Below are 17,693 nucleotides of genomic sequence, written 5' to 3'. Positions count from 1 at the left end.
CACCGCGACCGTGGATGATCATTTTCCGCTTCCCTTTCTTAGAGATCTTCTGATGTGTCTCGGTAGAGGAAATAAAGTCTTTACGAGTCTTGATCTGGTCAGTGGCTACTGGCAACTGCCCATGGCCCCCGAGTCACGTGAAATAACGGCTTTCAGCACGCCTCATGGCCACTATAAGTGGACGAGGATGCCGTTCGGGCTCAAAGGAGCTCCCTTGACCTTCCAAAGGACAATGAACAGTATTTTTGGTGACTTGCTGGGCAACTCTGTCTATGTGTATTTAGACGACATCATCATAGCAAGTAAAGACGTGCATGCACACATGGAAACACTAAAAGCAGTCCTACACAGACTTCAAGAGGTCGGATTAAAGCTCAAAATCACCAAATGTGAATTTTTAAAGCCTCGGATCAAGTTCTTGGGGCATGTCGTGGACGAATTCGGCATCCACACAGTGGACGACAAAATAAAGGCTATTGCCGAGTTCCCTCAGCCAACGTCTGCGGACAAGGTACGGTCTTTCTTGGGTGTCGCAGGTTATTACAGGCCTTTCATAAAGGACTTCGCAGCACGCGCGAGTCCCCTAACCCATCTTTTAAAGAAAGACGTACCATTTCAGTGGCTCCCAGCTCAACAAACGAGTTTTGAGGATTTAAAGAAAGCGCTTACACAGGCTCCGGTCCTTGTCTTTCCGGATTTCAAGGACCCCTTTCAGCTTTGTACCGACGCTTCGGCTAGTGGACTAGGAGCCGCTCTGATGCAAACAGATAAGTCCGGCAAAAAGCATGTGATAGCGTTCGCCAGTCGAGTACTTACAGCTCCGGAAAAGAACTATTCTGTTACCCACCTAGAGGCTCTTGCCATTGTGTGGGCTCTGAAGCATTTTCGTGACATAGTGATGGGGTACATAATTGTGGTGTATACGGACCACGCGGCCATAACTGATCTTTTCAAGGGAAAAAACCTACACGGTCGTCTGGCAAGATGGTTCTTAACGATCCAAGCATACAATCCGGAGATAAAATATATCACCGGGAAAACAAATGTGGTCGCAGATGCCTTATCTCGGAATATTCCGATAGGCGCGATTACCACCCCAGAGGTCATCCACAACTTCACTTCACCTGAGCTACACACTGCTCAGCGAGACCACCCTGTGTGGAAGAGGTTAATTTACGCCCTCGAGTCGGGAGACGAATCAAACCTTCCTGAATTGCCAGTTCCCTTTTCACAATTCTTCCTATCAGAGGACAACCTCCTTTGTAGGTCATGGCCAACCAAACCGGTACCTATAGAACAACTGGTCATCCCAGACAAATACGTCCCCGTGACGCTTAAGCTGGTCCATAACACACCCATTGCGGGTCACCCAGGAAGAGACAAGACGCTATCTGTCACCAGACGAAAATTCTACTGGCCCACATTACGGGTTGATGTAGAAAAACATGTCGCACATTGCGTCGTTTGTGCTAAGCACAAGGGGTCCGTCAAAGGGCCAGCACCTATGTTGCAATACCCAGTACCAGAGGCGCCATGGGATGTTGTTAATATAGACTTATTACAGCTCCCCCAGAGCCAACATGGCTCGCGCTACTTATTGGTGTGCGTCGACCAGTTCTCTAGGTTTCTAGTTCTAGCGCCTCTCAAGGACAAGACAGCCACACGCGTGGCCTATGCCCTCGTGACTCACGTGTTGTGTTCACATTCGTCTCCTCGAATTCTTTTGAGTGAAAATGGCACCGAGTTTAGGAACTCAGTATTGAGCGAAATATGCGCTCAGTTTAACATCACGCAATCCTTCATCACAGCTTACCACCCAGCTGCTAATGGGTTTGCGGAGAGGGATAATAGGAAAATCTTACAGGTCCTCAGGCCTATCGTGAACGATCTCCACGATAACTGGGAGGATTGGCTATCGCATATAGCCGTTTCCATAAATACGTCGGTAAACGACTCTACGGGGAAGTCTCCCTACTACATCTCATATGGGGTGGAGAAACGTCATCCGTACGACTTCCTAACAATCCCACAACAACCTCTCTACAACATTGATAGGTACGCACAACAGCAGATGCATATGTTTTCCAAGATACACTCAGAAGTTAGGTGTACGTTAAAAGCTACGAAGGTTGAAATTATGTCAAAACAACACAAACAGGCCGTCCCGGTGAAATTAAAAGAGGGTGACACAGTCATGATTAAGCAAGCGGAAAGGAGTTCGAAACTGGGGGCTAAATTTGTGGGTCCTTACCGAGTTGTTCGGAATGTCAGGGGAAATCGGTTCGAGGTTCTCGAGTCGAATAGTGGAGTCAGTCTAGAAGTTCACAGTGATCGTCTGAAAGTAATTCCCTCACCTTTGGACCTTGATATTGGTACTTCCCCCTCAGAGTCAAATGTTCAACAAGATAATCCCAACACCCATAGCTATAACTTGAGACCACGGGTTTAAATACTCCATTCCCACCACTTTCAGATCATGATGATGCGTTTTCTGACCATCTTGTCCCTCGGCTCCCTGCTTGCAACAACACCCATCCACCTGAAGCCTGGTGCCCTCACGGCACAAATAGGAGAGGTCTTCCTCATAGAAGATGTGCTCCTCGTAAAATATCCATATACTTCCTTGACCAACACCACGGACACAAATAGGATAGTCTCAGAAAAACTACTCGGCATGGCAGACGCCATACGGGCTGCCATGACTAGGGAATCAAAGGCACCTTCTAGTACCAACTCTCTGATTCTTTTTCAACTACTGGAGGATAGGGTTCTGTTCTTACGGGGAAAAGTTGATGGGGTAGACATGATTATAGTTTTCACTCAGTTCACTCTCGGGTAAAGAGGGGGTTGCTCAACATCGTTGGGTCCGCCTCAAAGTTCCTTTTCGGTACGGCTACCGACAAGGACGTTCGCGATTTGCGGGACCACTACGCTCGTGTACTTTCCTTTGCTGCTCGAAACCGCAGGGTGATCAACGCCAATTATAGAAAACTTGCGCGATTGCATACTAACATTGAGGAACTGCTAGAGCAGACAAATAAGATGGTAGAGGTTATCAACATAGTTGTCAAACAGATCGACCAGGTGAATCAGTTTCTCCTCCTAGATCAGGCCTTGCATGTATTGGAAAACGTCATTAACTCCGTCGCAACGGCAAATCAGCAGGTTATTAGCAACATGGTTGATGCAGCGCACGGTAGAGTCACACCTGCCTTGTTCCCTCTACACGATTTGACACCAAAGTTAGTCAAATCCTTCGTCAAAAAGACCGTGACTAATGTGTTAGTCATTTCACTCGATCCTTACTTCCTCGTAGGTATTGATTAAAAGCGTTTAGAATACTTGCATTACAAAGAAAATAACTGCTCGCTAAATGTTTGTAACATACTATGAAAAAAGTTGATTGAGGATATGATTATATAGTACATTAGGTTCAGTATGGGGCATTTTGAATCTGGCGCCTCATGTGAAAGCGTCGCCGCTAGAGTCCGCCACGATCGGGGCAGCAGCAGCAACAGCCAGGGCGAGCGCACGTAAACAAGACGTCGGTTCGGTAAAGATTCGTATTAGGTCCGTGCCAGTGTCTCATAATCTACTTTATGAAACATGATTATCTCTTCATATATCTTTTCTACAAACCTTCAACAGTCATGGAAACGCTTTGAAAATCCAATTCAAGGACTTTTTTTTTACTCTTGAAAATAGGGGATAATGTTTACGAAAACGCGTCGCCTCCTCTGCTGGCCGCGGCGACACTGCAGCCGCCGCAGCTGCAAAATAGCTCGCAGAGGGCTTAGGGTCGGGGAGCATATTTAAACTACTCCAACCGAACTTTACGACCTACTAACGGGGGGGCTGCGCCCCCCTCGACCCCCCCTTCTAACCAGGGGGGCTACGCCCCCCCCTGGGCCCCCCCCCTCATGTATATGTGACTTATTTCAGCGAGGAGGTATTTCTCGCAACACCCGCCGCGGCCAGCACCAGAGGAGGCGACGCGCTTTCGTAAACATTATCCCATATTTTCAAGAGTAAAAAAAAAAGTCCTTGAATTGGATTTTCAAAGCGTTTCCACGACTGTTGAAGGTTTGTAGAAAAGATATATGAAGAGATACTGATGTTTCATAAGGTAGGTAATGAGATACTGGCACGGACCTAAAATGAATCTTAACCCAAAAGACGTAGTAATTAATTATATATGTCAACCTATTTATTTTCATGAGATCATGGTATGACCACTGAAAAACACAGCATTTTTATCTTGGCTCCATTACAAATTCAGTATATAATTACTCTATTAGTGGAATCTAGTTCTCAGCATCTTTTATTATTATGCCAATATTCTAAACACTCAGCCTGCAAACACGCTTAGGTTTATGTTGTCAGCTTGGGTCGGACTTAGGTGAACACTTTGCCAAGTGACCTAAGATTACTCAATGCTACCATATAGGTATACTACATCTTTGATTGTGAGTTCATCAGAGATCACTGGAGAGCAGCATGAGTCTAATTATGTGCTAATGAATATCCTGCCTTTTTTTTTTTTTTTTTTTTTTTTTTTACGTTGCTGCCTATTGCGCGGGTAGGCATCTTCCCGGTGGGCCCAAGGCTTCTTCCAGGTGGGGCATGATGGTCGGCCCAGCCCGTTCTGGCGCAGGCGAGTGTTTTATAGTGGCGCCATCTTGCATTGTCTTGCATTGCCTGCATCACAGACTACATAAAATGCAAATATGATCGGTGCCTAAAGGTGTTATAAGCTAATGCTCATCTCTGTAACATTGGCCCTTGAGCCTGTGGTGGGAGGGAGCCCATTACCCCGGGACACAGGGCCAGTGTGACATCCGGGTTACCACAGTTTCCCCAGGTAGTCATTTATCGACCAGCCCGAGAGGGAGGATGATCAGCTGGGTGAGCTGCACGCCGACTGCCCGGGCTGGGATTCGAACCCGGGCCCGCGTAGAAGCCAGGCATGCTGACCACTAGACCACGGAGGCGTATTGGAGCCCAATCTCAAGTGAACCCACTCACAATGGCACACAATTTTTTTTCTGGTAAATTTTGTGCTTTGAATGAATTTGCTTACCATTTCTGTCGAAAAACAGCAGAGATTATTTTTCACCCCTTACACCCTAACCTCCTCAGTAATAAAAAAAAAGTGACAAAATCATAGCCTTGAGGCAGTAATATTCAGCCCCAGCATCAAAAAATTATACTGCTACCCTATGAAAGGCATCTCTTAACTCCGATGAAGTAGGTGGTGACTGTGGTGGAGCAGCTTCATTGTCATCCCTTGCAGTGGCAGGTGTCATTGAGCCAGCAGATGATGAAGCAGTGGCTGGTGTCATAGGGCCAGCAGATGATGAAGCAGTGGCTGGTGTCATTGGGCCAGCAGATGTTGAAGCAGTGGCTGTTGCCGGAGCAGCTAATGCTATCTTTTCCACAAGTAATGAACAATGTGCTGGGATGGTCTCTAGCAATACTGATAAAGTGTGTATCTACAAAAAATATGAATTTAAGGGTGATTAATAAATTGTTTTAATGAGAATATAAAAGTTTTTGCCAAAAACATACAGGCCAGTCAATATTTCACTGCTGCTTGACTGTTGCTGCTGTCCTATCCCTAGCACATCATGTCAATGCTGAATGGCTCTGGTACCCCTTCAAATACATGAGAGGAGCAGCCTGATGTCATACACCAGCCTATCTACCACAGTTAATGTCATAGTTATATAGGCAGGCACCTGCGTATCTGTGGTGCCACACGTGTGGGGCACTCAGGTGCTGGGGGAAATGTCATTGTTATAAAGGGGCAGGCGTAAACCAGTGTATGCTGTGGGGCCTTGGTGTGGAAGTTCCCTGTCTGAACTGTGCAGCTAATCCCCCATACAGTGAGGGCCTTTTTTACTCCCTCAGGGGCTGTGCAGCTGAGAGAGTGGTGTACATGAGTGTGAGTGTGTGAGTAAGTGTGTGCCTGTCTTGGCTAAAACCCTTCATTGGGGGAAGACAACCAAGGTATTTAGATAGATTGATAGTCATTGACAGATGAACATTAAAAAAAAATCTATATCAAATATGCAGTTCACTGCTATGAACTTATTAACTTTAAGCTGAAATAAAGGCATTGTGGCCAGTATAGCTGCATTCTGTGAGCACATAAAAAACTAATTGATATAAGTTTTACAATTAAAGACATAACAACTAAAAAAAATTACCAGTGCCACTGCTCATTCTTGCACTTGCCAATGCAAGGCTTTGATTTTTGTTGTACGTTGTACCAACGCCTCTCACAGTCATCCTGCGTACGGGGTCCACTCCCAGGGAAGGCACTGTCAGGGTATAAATGTAAAGCAAGTTTCTTAATCGTTTCACTATGGCATGCTATTTATTTCCCATACCTTCTCCAATAACATTAATACATGCTGTGATGGAAAGCTAAATCAGTACCGGTATTTTATTTACATGCATCATAAGACATTAACTTTTTAGTTGTTATGAACATGGCCATAAATACTACTTTTCATTACCTACTTTTCTAAAATGCTTTTCTCTAAGTAGGATGATATTACACAATACAGCTATACAAAAAAATTCAAAGCATTAATCTTAATTCCATTCTTTTGAGTACTTCAAACCTAACATTATATCACCAGAAACTGTTTGACCAATGCTATCAAAATAATATTTTAATCTTACTTTACCATTCTCATCAAATCTACCTATTTCGATATAGTCTTAACATAAAATACTTGTAAAAGTGTTGAGAGTCTGGCATGCCCAACCCACCCACCCCCCCAAAAAAATCTAAATAAGGAATAAATAAAATAACAGGTAAATATGACTTGACTCTCTTATACTAACCCCCTTTCCACCCTAACAAACTTGGGGACCTACCATGTTAGGTTAGGACGTGTTAGGTAGGACAGGTTTAGCAGGAGTTGGTTTAGTTATGTTAGATTGTTGAGGGAGTGGGGGTTGCAGCAGAAATGGTCATGATGATGCTATTCACATGGAGCAGTAGGAAAAAGTATGTCCTGTTTGGAAACTCTGTGGTTGTGTTTGTATACAAAAATACCCATTTGACGAGGTTAGGTTAGTTTGCAAGTTACTTGAATCATGGATATGTGAATATGTAACAAAAAAAATAAAAGCGTTAACCCTAATTTCATTATCTTGAGTACATTCCAATCTAACATTATATCACCATAATCTGTTTGACCAATGCTATAAATATACTATTTTAATCTTACTTTACCATTCTCACGAAACCTACCTATTCCCATAAAGTCTTGACATAAAGTACTTGTAAAAGTGTCCATAGTCTGGCAAATATGCCTTAACTATCTATACCAACCCCCTCTTCCCCCCCAACAAACTTGGCATGTTAAGTTAGGATGTGTTCGGTAGGACGGGGCAGGTTTGGCATGGTTAGGTTTAGTTATGTTAGGTTGTTGAGGGAGAGGGGGTTGTGGCAGAAATGGTCACAATGAAACTATTCAGATACAGAATAAAAAGGTATGTTCTGTTTGGAAGGTCAGTGCATGGTTGTGTTATTATGCAAAAAATACTCAATTGATTAGGTTAGGTTAGTTTGTAAGCTAATTGAACCATGAATATGTGATTACTAACCTTGTTACAGCTTCTGCCACTTCAGTCCACGCTCTCTTCTTATCCTCAGGGGTGATACTCTTCCCATAACACCCTCTGATTATACGAATTTTTTCTTGAATTTGATGTAAGAAGACCGTTTCATCTGGCGACCAATTAAACTTACTCATTTTCTGCGCTGGATCTCCGGCCCATAGATGTGTTCATTGGGGCAGATGACATGGTTATGGTGCGGTAATTTCAGCAGAGCAAGTCATGACGCAGGAGGGGAGATAAGGGTATTGAAGAGTGACGGAGTAAAAACAGCCTTTAATTGAGGCTGCTTTATCTGCCACAAAACTCACTATTTTCTTGTGTTTGCCATTTATTATGTTTCTGTTGTACATTTATACATCTTTTCTTTATTTTTCTTTTGAAATATATACTTAATTCATGTAGGATGTTTACCTTTTGCACGGAGGCGTCCTTAGCAACGAGCCCGCCATAAAGAAGATAATAGTAGCCAGGATTTGCTAATACTTACACTCAAAGTTGACGAGGATAGCTTTTACTCTTAATAATTTGAAACTATTAACTTTGATAGTAACTTTAAGAGTAAAAGTTAATAGCTCTCGAGAATACGGGCCCTGCACTGCTCTCTATCCCGCAGAGTCAACACTTCTCCCACCCCATCCGCACCCTCACGGGGTAACGTAAAGCAACCCCAACCACATGGGGACGCTTTGCACTACGGGTTGTGGCCACGGGTAAGGGATGGGAATGGGGAAGTCTAACCCCAGCCAGCAAAAAATGTGGGCCCCATATGGGTTTGTGAGTGGGCGGAGTTGGGCCCATTTGGCCCATGTGGGCCCTTTGTGGGCAATGTTTATAAGCATGGGTCTGATGTGGGACCCATATGGGCAATGTGGGCCATTTTGGATCAGCTGTCAGGAGTGTTCTAAAACGCATTTTGTGAATTTTCTCTAATTTTAAAGGTCATTATAGTTCCCAATCCTGAAAGTTAAAATAAAACTTCATTATTAATCTGGATAGCACATTATTTTGTTGCAAAGCTGTTTAGTCCGGCCGAGGAAAAGGCGCAAAGAGCGAGGAGATGACAGAGACAATGATTGTGGTGTTCCAGGTGGTGTTCCAGCTGCCGCTACAAAGGCCTGGCTGGGGAGAAATCCCGAGCCTGGCCACCTGTGACATCAAGATCAAGATCGTAGAGAGTATAGTGTGTAGTTTGTGTGTTGTTAGTATGTTTTTGTTTTGTCTTTTACGGGAGCTGCCGTTTCAAAGGCCTGACTCAAGAGGAATCTTGAGTCACCTGTAACATCAAGGTCAAGATCGAGAATATTCAAAATGGAGCGGAGAGAGAAGAACGGACTTGATTCACCTGATTTAACGACGATTTTGCGACTCTTCTGACCCTAGTTTTTGCTGTGAGTAAGCCTACTTATTCTTGAAGATGCCTGTGAGCACCTGTGGCGTGTGTGAGAGTGGTGTGACCACCAGGTGGAGTGGAGTGGCGTGTGAGAGGGGTGAGCTTTGGTTTCCTGTGTTGGTATCAAGACCAACTCGAAACTTGGAAAACAGGAACCTTGTGTACCTTAGGATGTGATGAAAGGATGAAACTGTTGAGCACGTGGTACTGGAAGTTGAGAAGTATGGTAGAGAGATGAGAGCAGTTCTGTTAGAACTGGGATGTAAAGGATGAAAGGTACAGAAGAGATGGTGTTGCTGCTGGAACTATGTGGGGAGACGACTGAAAAGATGATTGTGGCAGTAAAGGAGTACTTGGAGAGAATGTGGTGTGCCAGGTATAGAGGATATATTGTGTATGCTGTGTATTGTTCATGTGTATTTTTCGTTATTATTATCACAGTGGTCAGAATAGGATTTTGGGGTTGAAGCTACTTTTTTCTGATAGATTTCGATGTGCTGATTATAAATCTGACAATTTTTTCCATCGCAATTCCCCCCCACCCTCACCCCTATACTTTAGGTAAGATTAGGTTAGGTTAGGTGGGTTAGGTTAGGTTTGATTGGGTCAGGTTAGGTTAGTTTTGGTTATGTTAGGGGGCAGGGGTGATTTTTTTAATTGAAGAAATATTAAAAAAAAAAAAATTTCTTCTCCCCTGGAATTTAGGTTAGTTTTGGTTTGGTTAGGAGGGGGTGGAGGGCAAAAAAAAATTGCGATGGAAAAAATTATCAAATTCATAAAGAGCACATCGAAATCTATCAGGAAAAAATAGTTTCAACCCCCAAATCCTATTCTGACATCTGCAATAAATTTACCTACTTTTCTTTACAGGAGTTGATGTTCCAAAGGCCTGACTCAAGGGGAAGCTGTTGAGTCTCCTGTAAAATCAAGATCAAGCGGTTTTTGGAGGGAAAAGCACCAGAACCAGAACCAGGGAAACTCCTCCACTCACTGGCCTCACTCCACATCCACAGACCCACAGTATCTGACCTCCTGAGTGGTAACCAAGACCCTGGCCTTCAAGATCCTAAAACTCACCAGAACCTTCCTCAAGAAAACAGAGCAACTCAAGTCAAACAGTCCACCTTCTACTTGCACCTTTGGGACACTACCTAGAGGCTGTGGTACCACAGCCTACAGCACAGTACAGTAAGTACAGTACAGTACAGTAAGATTCCCCCCCCCCCGTCTTTGGTGATTTCCTTGTTGCTCTGACCTGCCGTTTGCATCTAATACTTACAGTATGATGTGTGTGGATGTGTTTCGTGTGGTGTAGTACAGTACGGTATGTATGTTGCTCGTATTACTTGTGTAACAGTGTGCAGTTGCTTTTTTTCTTTCCATCGTCAGGAGAAAACCCTGTTTGGGCCGAAACATATGTGTCTCAGTGTGTACATTTTTTTCTAGATCAATACACATCTATATAGGTGTGTGAGTACGTACGAGTGGTTATTCCTTGTGTGTGTGAGTGCGGGTTTGGATGGTATACCTACATAAATTGGGCACTCATTACGCAGAGTGCACCCTTGCGCTTACACCCATTCCTGCTAATGTAACTAAACCTAACCTAACTAAAACTAACCTAACTAAAACCAACCTAACCTAACGTAATCTAACCTAATTTAACTCTGGTTGGAACGGTGTGAGCACGAGGGTGCACTCTGTGCAATGAGTGCCTGTAAATTGTATGTTGGTGTGAGTGTGCACTTGCCAGCTAGTGTTTTTGCGTGTGTAGTGGATTGTTGCTGTTGACACCCCCGGTGTTGGCCATCTGACGTACGGGTGAGGAGAAAAAGGTGGGTGTGCAACAATAATTTTAATTTAGGTCCCAGCTGTTAATTAATTGTACCGAATTTTCCCTTGCTTTGGTGGGTATTTTATGTTGTAGGTACTATTATGTAGTACATGTAGTAGGCCTACTGTACATGTTTATCTACTCTGTATCTGTTCTTGAACTTACCGGGTAATGCTGTATATATGTAGGCTGTGTGTTGATAGTTATAGGCCTGACCTTGCCCTATTTATTTGTTGTCTGCAATTGGACTGAGACTAGTGAGAGAATTTTCACCGAAAATTCTGCCTCTCTTGCTATAATACTTCCTAGCTATATACTGTTAGGCACGGTAGGCGGAGGTTTGCTTTGTTGACTATTATTTTGGGTATCATTAGAGGGTAAGCCATAACTGAATCAAATGTAGAAGATTTGGACTGATTTCTGTGCTCCAGATTTTGTCCGTTGGTTCATTTATCCGTTAAATCAAGGGTCGAGTATATAATGACTGCTGGTGATCCAAATTGCAATAATTAGAGTATTTCTTCATGAGGACATTATTTGAAGTTGTTTTAGTTGTGCAGTATGGGCTGTTGTATATAGCACTTGCACACCCACCTACCCTTGTTATGTTTTTGTATTAACCACATTTGAGTGGCATGACCATGAGACAGCTGGGCTTTCATGCTCTTAGGAGAAGCAATTTATGTATCTGCACAAAAGTTGTAGACAGGTACAAATAATATTCTGCTGTTATTCATGTGTGTTGATTTTATTGCATTGAGTATTTTCATTTACTATTTTCCAGCGAACCCATGTTCAGAATTAGTTGGTTGGCTGGCTATTCATGGCCTATGGAACCAGTGCATTATTTTCAGTAGGATGAAAAATAACTTGTGTTTTTGTAGTTTTCAAAAAGCAACAAACCAGGATTTAGTTTTAAGTACATATTTTTTGCCTCGGGTTGTTGTTGTTGGTGATTCCTAGGCTGCCTGGCCCCTGAGAAAGGTCATTGCCAAGACTGGGCCTTCTTACTGTGCTCTCATGGAGTGTATTCTGTGTTGTTGGCACATCTGCCTGATAAATTTGCCTCGGGTTGATAAGCATGGATACTGTACTTAAGCCAACAGGATGATAGTTCCTGCTGCCCACAGATCCATTGTTGGAGCTCAAATGACATCCCTATGTACATCAGTTTATTGCCTTTTGTTGAAAGTAATTTCTTGGTTTCAACAAAAGGCAATAAACTGATGTACATAGGGATGTCATTTGAGCTCCAACAATGAATCTGTGGGCAGCAGGAACTATCATCCTGTGCATCTAGGGAAATGTTGCCCATGCATGCCCATATGGTTACCACATGGGGCCCACTTTGCCCACCTGGGCCCCACACAGATACCCTGTTGCATCCCCCATCTGGGGTCCGTGTGGGCAAATGTGGGGCCCATATTTGCCTATCCGGGGCCCACCAAGATTGCCCAACTGGGAACCCATATTTTTGCCCACATTTTCCCATATGTTGCCCACCTGGGGCCCACATTTTTTGCTGGCTGGGTTGTGATGTCAAGCATATATGGATGATAGAGTTGCAGATGGTAACTAATGCTGTGATGGGTAGGAATTGAGTGAGCGCAGAGTAAGAGAAAGAGAAGCCAGGTTAGTATGGTCATCTACTCTATTGTAAAAACTTTCATTATCTACCAGTAGAGACAGAAGAGGTAAATTAGTGTCATATTAAGATATAAGAGATAGAGATATGAAGTTATCTCGATACATTTTGTAGTAGTACAATATGTAGGAAGATAACAGTAGAGGATAAACTAAGGGGGTGTTAAGTTATTCATATAAAAAAGTCTGGGTATGAACTGTGTACCTAAAAGAAGGTATTCCCGAGCAACCCATTTTATCATGCTGAACCAAGCACAACTGACCCATAGCACTATAACTTTGGAGAAGGATAGTATAAGAAGGAATAGTGGTATGAACAAAACAATAAAAGTTATGATGTGTCAGAAACCCATAAACCCTTGACTTGCATAAATTCAAATACCGAGGAGGATGTTTACCCTTGAGAGCAAATAAATTATGATTATCAGGGAAAATAGTCCAATGAAAAGAGTTAGAGTGCAGAGTTTTCTGTTTATGCCCCAAACTTCTAAAAGACTGATGTAAATCCTCTCAAAATTTCTTCATCTCAGTCAAGATTAGCACGGAAGTCTTGACCACTGTTATGTATGCCCCCAACTTTACTTCTCATGATCAACTTTATAATTTCTCTCCTCTTACATTCTTCACTCATTCAATCCACATTCACACATGCAGCCGTAAGAAACTCCTCCCTCCTTCTCCGCTTCCCCTTCTCAAGGAAAAATGGACAACCCCTTCCGTTAACAACCATTTTCTCTCCTTCTGTCCACCCCTGCTGTGGTGTAATGGTTGGCACACCTAGCTGTGAATCTGTTAGCTTGGGTTCTATCCCAGTCATGAGTAGTCAGTGCACAGCTGTTCATCATCACAGTCAATAAAGGAGTACTGCCTGGGGAAGCCTGATAAACTGTGGTAACCCATATTATGTCCCTCTGGCCCTGTATTCTGCCTCACCACTGCCCCAAGTGCTAATATGGTGGAGATGGACATTGTGGTCATGCACAGTTTGGTGTATGCCCTCAACTTTGTATTATTTCTTAGATCTCTCTTGAGCTTTGGCCTTTGTTTATAGGAAATATTTTTTTTGGTAAGAATGCAATGATTAATTATAATTCAATAACTCATGGTCTGTTTCCCTCTAAACTTTTTTCTTATTTCCCAGGAATATAGCTCCCCCCCATCTAATGGCTACAGGAAATGGGTTGATGATGGTATACGTACATAGAAAAGGAGAATGTCGGCCAGTCATCCCTCAGTAACCCACTCAAGGAGCTGGCATCATCTGACGGCATTCAAGAGTCTCCTGTGTTACTATCAAGCCATCCATGTCATCATCCCAATATTCAGGCTTCAGCTGACTTCACACAACCCCCCTGGATGTCATCCCTGAACCTGCACAGCACTCACATTTTCCTCCGTGGGTACCTAGATCTTCAAGCTCAAATACCTCCTGTAGCTCTTGAGTTTCACCATTCATGTCCTTCAGCACTGTAAACTTTGATAAATGCATTAGAAAGCATTAGGGTGTACACAGTGTTTTGTACAGTGTGTGTACAGTGTTTTGTGTGTTTGAAGGTAAAACATCAATTTTTTTTTTCAATACTTTTATTTAGATATTGGAATACATTTAAATTTTAGATTAAAAGACCAATCAACATGACTTTTGTGTAACATACAATGCATAACTAGACCTGATAGATAATTTCTTTAACTCCTGCCTGGTACAGTGGCTAGCAGATTGGGAGACAGATGACATCATGGCCTTAGTATGTACATCTATTACAAAATGAGATTCTAATACTGCTGCTAATTGTCTCCTAAACTGGCAGTCTTTGTACCAGGTGTGAGGACATACTGTGCTTATAATGGCGTCTTCTCCTCAGGGGTGAAGGGTGGAGGCCGAGAGGAGTGCCTGTGGTGCTGCTCGATGGTGTGGAGGAGTTGGCCAGCAGCGCATCCTGTTCACCTTGACCTGCGCACTTGAGGTCCCTCCCGTGTGTGTGTGTGTGTGTGTGTGTTAGAGGGGGAAGGGAAAGGGTTTGGGGGGAGGGGTGCATGGCGTGGTGGCGGGGTTCCTGTAGAGGGTAGAGGGACTCTCCCATCCCCTGTACCCTTCTTCCTCCTGGGGCAGGATTCATCAAACCACTCATGATACCTATCGTTGGCGAGTCTTTTGGTAACCCCATCCACTATGAATGCCCCTGGTCTTTAGGTGGCTCCAATGGCAGTGAATGAAGTGACTGCCAGACAGTCACTTCATTCATTGCCATCAGAGCTGCCTAAACACAAGGAGCGTTCATGGTGGAGTTGCCAGAAGACTTACCAATGACAGGTCTCACAAGTGGCTTGATCAATCTAGCCCCTGACCCACCCTTCCCCAGTGTGTGCATGTGGGTGTCTGTGTGTACCCCCCCTACCTCACTGCACTAATGCCTTTCCTAGACACCCACAGGTCTGTGCCACCAGTGGGAGAGGCGAGGCACTGCGGCGGTGGTGCAGCACAGTTCCCGAGAAAGGTAAGTACCTGGGCGCTGTAAGAGTGGGTCATCCTGATGCTTTCTGATGTAACCAATATTTGTTACTGAATAAACCCATGTATAACTAACTGCCCACTTGTTTCTATCACCTCGCAGGTAGGGGAGAAGCATAGGACACATTATAATATAGATTTATTGACAGTACACTACAGAGTAATGGGCCCCAAGATCTGCTGAGTAAGGTGTGCTTCCACAAAGGCTTGGGGCAGAAGTAATGGGCATAGCTTGCGCCCATGAGTTCTCAGCTAATAGATGACTTGTAGACAAGATCACTGTCTCGCTTGCACTCCATCCACGCCTTGGAGAGAACCCTAGGTGCATGTTACTGTGGTCTCTGAAATATACTGGCCTGGGTGTAGAGTTGATGGTGTCACAAGCAGGTGGACTTTCAGGTTTTCAGTGCATTGAAATATTGTGCTCTTACCTGATGTTAGCATACTACCAGATACTTAGGAAAACTGAGCATACTGTCGTGTTCATGATACATTGCTGCATATCATGTGCCTAAATTAACTACAGTAAGACTACACATATATTAAGATTAGTGTAGAAACATTGTCTTGCTTTTGTGTCGACTCGCTAGAACTTACGTTGTTCACATTTAATTTTCTTTAAAAATCTGCACTTTCAGTTTTTGGGGTATGTAACATGTACCAATAAGGTAAAAAGCAGGGGGTCAAGTTTGCCAAGAAAGTAAAGCTGCTGCAAACTGGTGCTGTGAGTCCTGTGACAGGTGAGCGCATGGCCTCCAAAAGGTGCTTAAGTGCTCACCTGTCACAATGCCAGTTCCAAGTAGTTTTACTTTCTTGATAATATTGACCACATACTTTTTTCCCTTAGCAGTATTTGTTACAAACCCAAAGAATTGGAAACTGCCAATTTCAAAGGGTGACAAAATTCAAAGTGAGCAAAACTGTAGGAGTTATAGCAAGTTGAAACAAAAAGTGACAATTTTTAAACTTATTTTCCTTCCATTGTCTTCATATAACTGTAGTCTTACTGTAATTTAAATTCATGACATGCAATGATGTATTATGAACACGATGGTTGACCCAGTTTTCCTTAATATGTATCTAGTAGTTTGCTAATATCAGGTAAGATAACGACATTCAATGCACTGAAAACCTGAAAATCCACCTACTCTTGTAATGCCATGAACTGAAGAAGACCTTGGCCAGTATCTTTTGGAGGTCACAGCACTACACCTGTTGTGTGAAATCTCCCAAAAATGCAGAATCTCATCTTTGGGCCAGTATCACAGTCACCTTGACACTAGAAGCTTGACAGAATTATATATTACAAGAAACACAAGAACACTGTCAATTTGAACTTCTGTGGTGCTGGTAAATACTTCTATACAACAGGATTGAAAAATTATCATATATGTATAACTCGGTATGAGCTTGACTTGATCATTAGCCCCTGTAGGAGCATATATTAACAGAAGGTATCTCAAGTGAAGGGAAAAGTTTTCGAGGAAGACACAAGAGGCAAGACTAAGATGGTACGGGCACGTCACGAATGATGAGAAAAGAGAGGAAATGGAAGTACTACAAGGAAGGAGGAGAGGAAGACCCAAAACAAGATGGAAACATTGCATAGCAGTGGACATGAGAAAATAATCTGAATACTAACATGGCAGGCAACAGAGGAAGGTGGAGGCTGCTCATCAAAAAGAGTGACCCCATACAAAGACAGGCTAATAAAGTTGAAGAAGATGACAATGATAAGTTGCATTGCATGTGTTTTGGGACTGCAGTGAATCAAGACAGATGAGGCAGGAATGTGGTTAGCGTGGAGAGCCTTGGTCACACTAGTTAGTCTTGCTGGCCTATTTCAAAGGTTTATATTGATGGAGTTTCCTATTGTTTGTAATTTGTTGGCACAGCAGTGAACATGAAAATCCAGAGAAGTAAGAGAAGTGTGGATCATATGGTGGATTGTTATTTTCAGCCCTACTATATAGATTTAGATATCTTTTTATACTGCAAAAGTTCATATTGACAGTCCTTTTGTTGCTTGTAGTATATAATTTTGCCATTTAACAGCTCTTAATATGGCAGGAGAGCTAAGATGCTGGCCCAAAGACGCATAATTTGCATTTTGAAGATTTTCTACAACACAGCAACGCCTCCAAGCTGAGCTCTGCATCCCCGAAGTGATGTGCTTGACCGTTGCTTCACCCTCATTCACCTCAGCTCCTGGAAGAGAAAAACGCACATTACTTTTGACTCCTAGCAAGATATAGGTCTACCACAAATAATCTTCACGCACCATAAGATGCTCTCTCTGACTGGACAAAGAATTTGTGATAGTTCAATCGAGTTCTGCCATACCTTGCTGGTCTCTCTCTCTCTCTCTCTCTCTCTCTCTCTCTCTCTCTCTCTCTCTCTCTCTCTCTCTCTCTCTCTCTCTCTCTCTCTCTCTCTCTCTCTCTCTCTCTCTCTCTGTGTGTGTGTGTGTGTGTGTGCGTGTGTACATTTCACCACGGTTAATTGGACTCGTAACTAGAGCAAGGCTTATTAGTCGATCAAACCATATTCGTGTCTGATAAGGACGCAACTACTACACAAGTCCGACGATAATGACACCAAGTATTAATTGTTAAGAGTGCTATGGGTAGTTAATTACTGCTCGACCCCATCTGATACCTCAAACCATATCATGCTCC

The 17,693-nt window shown here is 43.3% G+C and overlaps 1 long non-coding RNA gene across 1 annotated transcript; it reads left to right on the top strand.

The window, feature by feature from the left end:
* Positions 1–8,837: 8,837 nt before the first annotated feature.
* LOC126984082 (uncharacterized) lies at positions 8,838–15,569 on the top strand. Its single transcript, XR_007736395.1, has 4 exons — positions 8,838–9,026; positions 9,899–10,216; positions 13,648–13,902; positions 14,369–15,569. It is a non-coding gene; the product is annotated as an uncharacterized LOC126984082 (long non-coding RNA).
* The last annotated feature ends 2,124 nt before the right edge of the window (positions 15,570–17,693 follow it).

The sequence above is a fragment of the Eriocheir sinensis genome, chromosome 55, assembly GCF_024679095.1.
Source record: "Eriocheir sinensis breed Jianghai 21 chromosome 55, ASM2467909v1, whole genome shotgun sequence".
Lineage (NCBI taxonomy): Eukaryota > Metazoa > Arthropoda > Malacostraca > Decapoda > Varunidae > Eriocheir > Eriocheir sinensis.
This window is presented reverse-complemented; position numbering and strand designations above follow the sequence as displayed.